General features: G+C 41.3%; 1 long non-coding RNA gene across 3 annotated transcripts in view; it reads right to left on the reverse strand.

Moving 5' to 3' along the window:
* The window catches only part of LOC125702870 (uncharacterized), an 88195-nt gene that overhangs the window by 9316 nt on the left and 69952 nt on the right, over positions 1-8927 (reverse strand). The gene's annotated exons all lie outside the window — the stretch shown is intronic.

The raw sequence follows: 8927 nt of genomic DNA on the forward strand, positions 1-8927 counted from the left end.
CTCATTAACATAAATAGGTTCCCTAGGAGATGTCCCATTAAAGTGGCCATCCCTATTAAGCATGTCCCAATTAAGTAGTGTTTATTGTATGGCAGGTTCCAGACCTCAAAGCAGAATAATTTTCAGTTCCTAGAGGGAAAAAGTAAGTCAAAGAAATTACATATTTAAAAAAGGCTTAAATTGATACAAACTGATAAGAGTCCAAAAATGAAAAATGAGGGCTGACACTTCATCCTTTTGTTTATCCTGTAATGCTGCTTTTCTGGTTTTGAGTTAAGAATGTAGCCTACACCCTAACTATGAATTTCTTGGCTTTGATTTGATTGTGTCATAACTTAATGTTTTATGACTTACAATCACATTAGTCATAGGAGTCACTCAAGTTTAGAGATGATGGAAAAGACATAGGGGATAGACAAATCCATACTCAGAAAGACTAATAGCCCTGTGATTGAAATGGTGGGCTGGGGCCTGGGAGAGCCAAGCTCAGCATCCAGGCCGTGCCGAGCGGTTCTGCCTCACTTAGAACAAAACACCAAGACTCCATTCACAGCGTTATTTAGATACCTGAACCGACATTTAAATATGTTTTCGCATGACTGTATGCATACATAGTCTCTTTTGCCCTTTTCTCAGTCACTATGGATTTAAGTTGTGGGCTTCTTCAAGGTGCTAACAGACAAGCTTTGGAAAATCTTCCTTCGTTGGCTGAAGACGACCCAACTTTCAGCTGTCTGCTGCCAACCACTACCCTTAATCCCCCAGGTAGCATCAGCCACTTCAGTGTAACTTCTGGGCCCTCAGCACAAACCCATCTTCAAAGAGAAGAAATGACTGGTCTCCATTCTGTCTCCAAGACACCATCAGGTTCCTCCTCTCCTCCCTGCTACAGTGAGAGGTGAGCTGCAGCACAGAGACTGAGCAGAGCAGTGGGAGTAATGCCATCTTCTGCAGCCAAAGGGGATTCAGCAGGCTTGCACTGCAGCCAGGGCATGCACACGTCAGCATTTACCCTGCAGAACTGAGACATCCCTTTGTATTTAGTTTGGTTTTGCCCCTAATTATACAACCTGTCCTTCCTGTCAAGGAGAAACTTGTACCTGGGTGGAGTTCAATAAATATAAGAAAAATATTCCTGTTCTAGGGCCTCAAACTGAAATCTCGTGATGGCAAGAACCATTCCACTCCATGGGTGCAGCCCCTCAGTACAGCTAATAACAGAAATATGACAGATTTGGACCTTCTCAGAAAAGAGAAGCATGGTTTGATGCCTTCTCTGCATCACTCTCTTCATTCTGAGTATTCCCAACTTCCTTGAATTCCACGCAGACTTCCAGAAAAAGCAGTGTAAGTGCATTAAATGCTTTTCCATAGCCTCACTGGAGTTATGTTATGAAGAATGGTTATGGAGAAGGATATATATACTCGATGGAGTACAGTCAGTGCACTACAGGCAATGGTGTATACTCAGTGGAGTGTAGTTATGGAGAAGGAATAACTTCTGGAATACAGCTTCATATGAAAGCCACAGTTTCTTTGTACAACAGTACACAAGCAGTTTGCACACTTAATTTGTGGCCTGTGCCCTAGAGAAGATTAAGATTCCTTGCTTTTACAAGAGGCACAGTATTTCCAAATGAGGCTTTGTGAGTAGGTGGTAAACTTTCTTTTGGGTCACCAGGCAGTTACTGGGTGCTTTGAAAGCATCTCCCGAGAGCCAGGTAAACTGTGGTTGAGTGATGCAGATGTTCAGCTGTGGTCAAATCAGAAAGAAAGACTTCTATCCTTAAGGCAGTAAAGTAATTACACTTGGTATCCTCATATCTTGCTTCCAGTAAGTAGGTGCAGAACAGTGTGGCTTTGTAGTGCCCATTAGCAATATCAGTACTTGGCAGCAAGAGCCTCTGGGAGTCTTTATGCAGCTTGCTGAAACACCACAGCACAGTATGCAGGAGAAATGGTTAATATTCAGGGGTTCATCTTGGAACCCAAAGACCTTCCTTTATGTAAGTTTATATGATCGGGATGAGAATATCTCCAGGGAAAGCTCTCTGTTGCGTGAAGATAGAGAGCACACAAATATAGCAGTTCATAGGTCTGCAGAAAGTGCAAAACCACAACCTCAGCTCCAAAGAGCTGCTGAAAGAGAATCTGAAATTGAGACCCAGGTTTGGGCTTGATGTTTAAGATCTTCTCTAATAATATTTTTGTTAAACAGTGATACTGAAAGTACACTTCCCTAAACTCCTGGCAGATGTTGTGAAAGCATTTCTGGTGTGAAAATACTTTTTTCGAGAGCATTTCTCTCCAGGCCACGGGCTGATGGTTGGACCAGATGATCTGAGTGGTCTTTCCAACCTTAATGGTTCTGTGACTCGAAGCAGTACCCAAAGTAGCACACGAAGACTCAGATGGGTCTCCACGCAAAAAGCAAAGCACAGCAATGCTCCCGCATGGAAGCTTAAGTACATTCTTTTGGCTCTAACACAAATCAACTGCAGGGCACTTTGACACATCCCAACCTTTCAGAGTGTATTTTTTGAGCTCTGCTCATTATCTGAGCCTCCATTCAGACGCTCTCAGCACAGATGCCTTCCTCATCAGCTCTGCACTAAAACATACAGTAAGTGAAATTCTGCCATATGTTAATACATATGTTTCAGTTTCAATAAGCTTTCGATGCAGGGCTGCTTTTTTTTTTCTTTTTTTTCTTTTTTTTCTTTTTTTTTCCTAGGGAATAGAAATTACAGAGTTTATGCTATTACCTTCACTTTCTATTTAAATATACAAGTGAGCTTAAATTAATTAAGTAAACTACAGTTAGCTGCATACAGCATAACCTGCCACATCGGCAGAAGTGTATTGACTCTTAATGGTTCAGCATTTATCTGTTTGGTCCAAACCAGCTGGGGATGCAGAGTGAAACTGTCTGAGACTCTCTGTGATGTTGTAAAATGATGGAGAGGCAAATAGCCCGCAGAGAAGGTGTAACCAGGTTTTCACTTCATCCCCACCTCAAGTTTTCCCATCTGGCATATCACAACATAATGATGTGAATGATGTCATCAGACTGGGAAAGAGGATCTGAATGGGTTAGTTTTCTCCTTTCCTGAACTTTGTAAGCTGGCCACAAACTGTAATTAGCAAGTGTCTACCGCTGATTTCTGGCAGAGGCTCAGTCTGTTTTTCAGGGATTGGAATCAGCTCTGCTCAGCCACGATGATTCTTTTTGTTTGTTTGCTAATAAACTCTTGAAAAGATACTGGGCACCTGATGAGATTTACAGACCAGTTGCAGCGCACGAGTACGCTGCTTTAGCTGCTTTGCAATGCCTCTGAGTGAAGCTTTTGATTTAAATTGAGCTACCCTAGATTTGCACCGTTGTAGGAGCCAGCTCGGGCTCCATAAGTCTCGTATGCTGGCTTGAAAGCATCCAAGCGGTTATGAATGAGAGCAGCGTTTGAAAGACAGAACAAAGAAAAACAAGCCAAGAAAAATATCCAACCTACATCAGCTTTGCCTGCTGGATTCTTTGCTTTACAAGCAGAGAAACATCTAGGCAGACCCTCAGCTCGCAAAGCTGGCACAGCTTTGTTAAAAATCAGTGGAGCTTTGCTGATTTATATCAGCTGAGAATCACTATCTGCCCCAATGACAAAATGAGGCATTGAAACATAGTGGGAAGGCAGTAGGGTTTATCTACGGTTACAGCATTAAAGCATCATCATAAGATAAACTAATTCTTGTCTAATGCTTTCAGAAAAGGTGTCTATAGAAATACTGCGCCGACTCCTCTTTCTCAACATCAGCTTCTGATCACAGTGCCAACACTGGCATCTTCTCTTCCCTCAACAAATCAGCATGGCTCCTGCAAACTCTTCATTGACTGCCAATGCTGTGCTACCGATAATTTACTACTATTGAGAAACTTCCTTGCTTTCACTCTGCACAAGTGAGTTTGCTCCTGCATGCCTGGATTTGTTCAGTTACATACTTTATGAACATTATTAAACAGAATCAAAGGATTCTTTGGGGTTCCTTTTTCATAAAATGTCTCAAGCATTTGATAAATAAATAATCTTCTACTTAAAATGGGCACGAATCCCCTAAAGACCCAGAGGTGCAAGCAGGTATGTGCCAAGCCCAGCTCTCCTTCAGGGGGGATGCATATATCTATATACCTGTAATTATAGGCTGATAATTATATAATTCCCTGTATGTATATCATCATTTGTGAATAACTGGGTAAGCTGGCAACACAGAAGGGCGGGACTGTATCATAAGCTAATAAAAAAAAAGCAATTATATTTCTTTCTGATCCAGTTCTCACCTTCCCAGTGAGATTGGGGCATTGTGCAATAAGTGAGAAATGAGGAACCTCAGAACACTTGGAAGCAAGATAAGCATCCAAATGCCTGACTGTGTCATTCAGAGCTCAGCTGAACTGTTTCAGTCAGGAAATTATGGGCTGCCATGGGAACAAAGGTCCTTGCCCACATTACCAAAAGGAGTCTGAAGTGGGTCAGAAATGCTACAAGAACGGGCTTACCAACAGCGTTTGTATTATTTGCCAGGTTAATACAAGTTTCGGTCTAAGCACGAAGGCTAATATGACCAATTTCATTGCAGCTTTATGCAACATCTCCTTGCTTTAGCTACCGCTCACCCAAAAAAAGATTCCTAGAAGAAGGCATCACTACAGTCACAGGCTGCTCCCTCATTTTCGTTTTGTGCTCACGTCCATCTTTCTGCAGCTATCGCACCTTGTTTTACATTAATCTTACCAACTGCTTAAATAGGGACCCTTTACAATCTGCGTTGGTGCAGCATCTTGCAGAAGGTGCTCTTTGTTGCTGACTTATCAGAAATCACAAAATTGCACGCAAGCCTTAAAAATACAATAAGTTGTGAACAACTCCTTTTGCTTTCTGATTTACAGCAGTAATACAAATCCCCAGTTCTTTTCCAAGATGCAGAGCACAGTGTCCCCAGTTGAACCTGAAATATTCTCTTGCTATCTTAACTTTGAAATCCTTGGGAGTGCTCATAGTCTAGAGATGGTGCCCAGTATCAGGGTAGGATGGAGCCTCCAGTACGTAATCCAGACCTGAACAGATCCAGGCACGCAGGAGATAATTTAGCTGTGCAGACTGAAAGCACAATTTCTCAATTCTGGTGAATTATTGGTAGCACAGCATTGGCATTCAATGGAGTACTTGCCCAAATTGTGATGATTTGTTAAGGCAGAAAGAGAAGCCAGTCCTGGCAAAAGAATTGCAGGCCATGGCAAAGAGAAAAAGCCAGCATTGTACTTACAGAGTCCTTCCTTAGAGCTCTAAATGAAACGTATTTTTTTTTCAGAGGTTTAGATGCTGGAAGCCACATTCTCCCTGCCATTTATTACAGCTTTCTGTCACTGTGTTGCTGGCTGTAAAGCAGGCAAAACTGCTAAGCTGTTTTTTCTGTGCGAAATGAATATGAGCAAAGTGGGACAAATGTAGAGCCAAGCTCTCCGTTGGGGCTGAGCTGGTTATCTCAGCCTCACACTATTAAGGTCCTACTCAGCAGAAACCAAATCAGTATCATCAGATAGTTTATTTGCACTGGAGTCTCCGTGGCTATTACAAACTCCTAAATGATCTACAGGATGCTTTTCGTGCCACGTCATTATTACCTCCCTTGCTCTGAAAGCAGCAAAATCATAAAGGTGGCTCAATGCTAAGAATGCTGCCCCTGATCCAGCAGAACATGAAGGCATATCCTGAACTGAAACAACCGATTGCTGCTCACCAGCTCCAAGTCAGGCATATACTTGGTGATTTGTGATTTACTTAATCAGCGAAGCTGGTGATTCAGTTCTTTTCAAAGTTTGAATGTAGCTTGAGATGAAGGTCCAGGTCTGGGTGATCTGTCCTATACACTGGACGTGCTGGAAGGGAGAAGACATGCTAGGAAGCAGGAAGGATGTACGTGTTAGGAAATGCTGACGTTCCATCACCTAGATGATGACAAGTTGGTAGGACTGACCGTGGCTGAACCTGCAGACAGGTTCCATTTAGTTCAGTCATTCATTTCTGAAAAGCTCTCTCCTGCACACAAGCTGTCCGTGCTCAGTTTATATCCTTAACTGTGTGTTCATGACATGATTGTGTATGTAAAATAGATACTCCAGCCGTTCCTAAGTTCTGCAAAAGTGAATTAAGCACAATTTCCTAATTTTTAAAGAACTTTTTTGCCATGATTTTCTCCATCGCACAGGCAATTAATGTACTGGAGAACTTTGAAACCTGATATTTGATATGTAAACACTTCTCTTTGAGGGTATGTCTGCAGCCACCATAGGAAATAAAGGGCTTGTCTAGATAATATTGAAGCGTGAATGACTAAAGTTTGGATATTGCATTCAACAGAATATTTCAGTACCTTAGAAAAGCCTGTGAGACATCCTCTGCAGGGCAGTTCTCTCTGGATGGGATAGTTATGGGTTAGTTACTAAAGTACTTTTTGCTGAGATTTCCCCCCTGCCCTCCCAAAGGGCCAATTAGCCCAATTTGGGCCAAGGACTTAAGATAACTTCAAATCTTTCAGGCTTGGTATTGCCACAGAAGTCAATACGATATTCACTGAACAGTAATTACCTACGGTGCTAAAACAGGGCTCAGATGTTCATGCTTCTGCAAAACAATTGCTTATGCTCCTTTCCACGTTCAGAGTGGTACTTGCACTTTCCTAATATTCTGTGCTCAGTGATCCTAAATATCTTAGAATCATAGAATCATAGAATCATAGAATCACCAAGGTTGGAAAAGACCTTCAAGATCATCCAGTCCAACCGTTCACCTATTCCCAGTAGCTCCCACTAAACTGTGTCCCTCAACACAACATCCAGCCTTTACACTCTCTTCACGCTCTTTACAGAGCTAAGGCAAAAAGCTCTGTAAAACAGGTTAGGAATCAGCTTAACACATATGAAAAAGTCATTCTTAGTGGATTAAGAAAGGTTTTCAGGGTGTCTCAAGCTTTCCCAATTTATTGTTCAACAGTTAGATTAGGAATAGTGAGGTTTTAAGGGATACTACACATCCTAGAGCTATATTGAGTTTGTATCATTAGGAAGTCCCAGAAAAATGAATATAGTCAGCAAAAATTTGGAGTTCCATACAATTCTACTCTTGGGAAAAAAAAGGATAATGTTTATTCTACTTCACTGAAGTTTCATTTTCTGGTGGTATCATTACCAAATACACCATTTGGATTTAAAATTTAAAAAAAGACCACTGCAGCTCTGGAAAAGTGAGATGGTATCTGTGCATCTCCTGTCTCATAATCGGATTTACTGCTGTGTTCTCCTCAGATGCATCTGTTGCTTGTTAGGTTTCAGCTGTCCACCAGACAGTTAACCAAGTCTGGCTTCATTCACTCGATTATTAAATCACGTATTTGGTGAGATTGTTCAGACAGGCCAGAGGGGCTTTGTGGAGGACTAACAATTCAGCACTTTTAGCAAAAGAAAAAAAAAAGACTAAGAAATGAATACTTAGGAATAATTATGTTTTATACTAAATTCTCTCTAAAATTCCCTTCTGTGCTGGCAGGAGAGAATGATAGAAATCTACCTGTTCCCAAGGTGAATTGCTGGTGGGGTGGGGGCAATGCAAGATGGGGAAGGTAGGAGCTGCTTGAATTTCCGAGGGCTAGTCTGGGCCAATTCCTTCGTGCTTGTCGGGAGGTATCAATTCCTGAAAAGGGAGTTTCCTTTCTCTTTCCTATGACTAGTCAGGATGGTGCCTACACATTCACCATATCTACATACGGGCTGACTTCCCCGCCCGCTTGGTGCCTACTAGCCCCACTTCCTTATCTAATCACGGTTCAATCAAAGTTAATTAGGGATCTAGTTTTCTGTTCCTACATTAGGAGTAAAGCAAAAGAAGCTCCTGGGCATATCTGATCAAGAAGCTGATCTGTGTTACAACTATGTAATAACTGGCACAACTGTGTAATTACAATACAGCACTATCTAAGGTTACATCATTATCATTATGCTTAACACTAAAACAAAACGTGGCTATCCTGATTGGTGTCAACACATTTGTCATATGCCACCCAGGAAGATGAGGCTATGTACATGCCACCACCCAAGCCCTATTGAACTTGAAAAAAGCACATTTGTTTCTGTATACATGATGTACCAAGAAAAATACACAGGACTCTGACTATTTGGGGTCAAATTTACCCTTCCTTTTCACTTTTCTCATTGCTTCTTTAGGCAGCTTTCTATTTGTTGCTGAGTACACTGAATCACTGAAATGACTGAATGACTGAAAGAAAATCTACCTCTGTGTCTAACATTTGCCTGTACTTTACCTATGCATATCTATAGTCCATTTCCACAGGAAAGTGAACTTTGAAGACCCAAGAGCAGTGTTAACTCAAAGGCACTGCACAGAGAACATACTTTTCAGTGTTGATTGTCTGGTTAAATAGGTATCTTAATGAACTAACGTGTGTCTATCCACAAACAGTGTTTTACATGAAAAGTGCAATGGAGCTGAAGGAAAAATAATACTGAAAATATCATTTTTGCACCATCTTGCTGGTTTTAGTAATAGAATATTAGGGAGAACATATTGCACAGGTTTTACTGACTAATATTTATGAGAAGTCTTAAGTATCAACAGCTTCAGCCTTTTTTTGCTAATGATAGGTCTGGATGCGATTCCTTAGCTAAAGACAGCTTCTTTAGCTTACCTCATATCACAGCATCTGGTATCTCTAATTGGAATCATTTTCATAATAACTATGAGCAATATACATTACCATCTAAATATGAAGGCTGACTACAATACAGACTTGTCTACAGCTCCTTAAGTACCCAGGATCCAGTCCAAAGCCCCTTAAACCTAAGGGAAAGGCTCCCACTGATG

The sequence above is a fragment of the Lagopus muta genome, chromosome 20, assembly GCF_023343835.1.
Source record: "Lagopus muta isolate bLagMut1 chromosome 20, bLagMut1 primary, whole genome shotgun sequence".
Classification (NCBI taxonomy): Eukaryota; Metazoa; Chordata; class Aves; order Galliformes; family Phasianidae; genus Lagopus; species Lagopus muta.